Source organism: Chrysemys picta, unplaced genomic scaffold, assembly GCF_011386835.1.
Source record: "Chrysemys picta bellii isolate R12L10 unplaced genomic scaffold, ASM1138683v2 scaf6448, whole genome shotgun sequence".
Lineage (NCBI taxonomy): Eukaryota > Metazoa > Chordata > Testudines > Emydidae > Chrysemys > Chrysemys picta.
The window spans coordinates 1-1,360 of NW_027059148.1; the positions used below are offsets into that span (position 1 = coordinate 1).

Below are 1,360 nucleotides of genomic sequence, written 5' to 3' on the forward strand. Positions count from 1 at the left end.
GGAGACCGAAACCCTCCTTACAGGGTGGTCCTTAAGCCAGGGGCCTTCCAATGGGCCAGAGCGAAAAGCGCTGTAAAGGAGAGACCTCCGTTCCCTCGGAAGTGGGTGGTCTCGTTGCCCAGCGAGTGCCAACGGCCCAAGAGGAGTTAGAAAGGGGAGACCTGCACCCTTCTGACAGGGAGAGGTCAACGGCCCAGGGCATTTTAAAGGCTAGGTCCTAAGGAGCTGAAACTCACAGAGACCTCAACCCGTTTTAAAGGGGGCTCGCTCCTCCTCAGCTATGGAAGGGACCCATAAAGCATTTTGGTTGGCAAGGAATGGACCGTGATCCTTGTTTACAGGGAGGTCCTTTTACTGGGCACCTGAAGCGGGATTAAGCCTGTGAGGAGAAGTGTCGAACCCGATCCCTCGGTACAGGGGTGCGGTGTGTGCAGCCGTTGGCCGTGGCTTTTTCTTCCCTTTTCCTGCAGTTTCTTTGGTGCTTGTGTCGTCTTGTCCATTTTGTCCTTTGAGTTGCTAGAAAGAGAGAGGTGAAGCGGGTTAGCTGTGGCTCAGCAGAGAGCACGTGTACAAGGTAGATTCAGATGACATTGGCAAGGTACTCGGCCCTGCCGGAAATTACCCTAATGCCTACTTTTCGGCACCGATCTCTTTCAGAGCGCAGGAGAGCTTGCGGCAGAAGGTGGGTCCAGGTGGATGCAGAGGACGCGGGCTTTGACTTGGCTGAGTGCGTGAGTGAGGAGGGCACGGGACAGCTAGTAGGGCAAACCCTGAACCCTCTCAAGAGGCTGGTTTCTAGAACTATCTTCCAAATGGCAGTGTTACCTTGTGAAAGGCAGGGAAAGACCCACACCCTAGTTAGAGGGAGCTCACTTTGGACCTTGGCGTGAAGAGGGCCGATGCAGAGAGGAGAAAAGGGAAAGCGACCTGAACCCTGATTACAGGGCAGTCACCCTTTCTTTAATATAATACACCTCCTTTACACAATGAGGGTGGGGGGAGTCCTGAATGTGAAAAGATCTGGAAATGAACAGGTAAGGGAGGGATCCTGCTGAGGGTCCCCTTTCCAATCAATCCTCCGTCCCTCAGCGACACCTTTCCCGACTTACCTCCTACCCCACCAAGAAAATGACAACTTTGTGCCCCCTACCTTTACCAGAAAAGACCCCTTTTACTTGTGACGCGGTCCTGTTAGTAGGGTTAGGTGCACCCACGTGCCGGCTCTGAATACCACCGCATCTACCTACAACATCTCAACATGAACACATTTCAGAAAGGACCGCCACCTCAGTCTCTTCCAACGTAGCCCGAGGAATCTCCTCTCTTTATCACCAAAGAGACACAAGGCCTGGAATTCGGA

General features: G+C 53.2%; 1 long non-coding RNA gene across 1 annotated transcript; it reads left to right on the plus strand.

The window, feature by feature from the left end:
- Positions 1-375: 375 nt before the first annotated feature.
- Positions 376-1,113, plus strand: LOC135980699 (uncharacterized). The gene is made up of 2 exons (XR_010597626.1): positions 376-574; positions 658-1,113. It is a non-coding gene; the product is annotated as an uncharacterized LOC135980699 (long non-coding RNA).
- Positions 1,114-1,360: the final 247 nt, after the last annotated feature.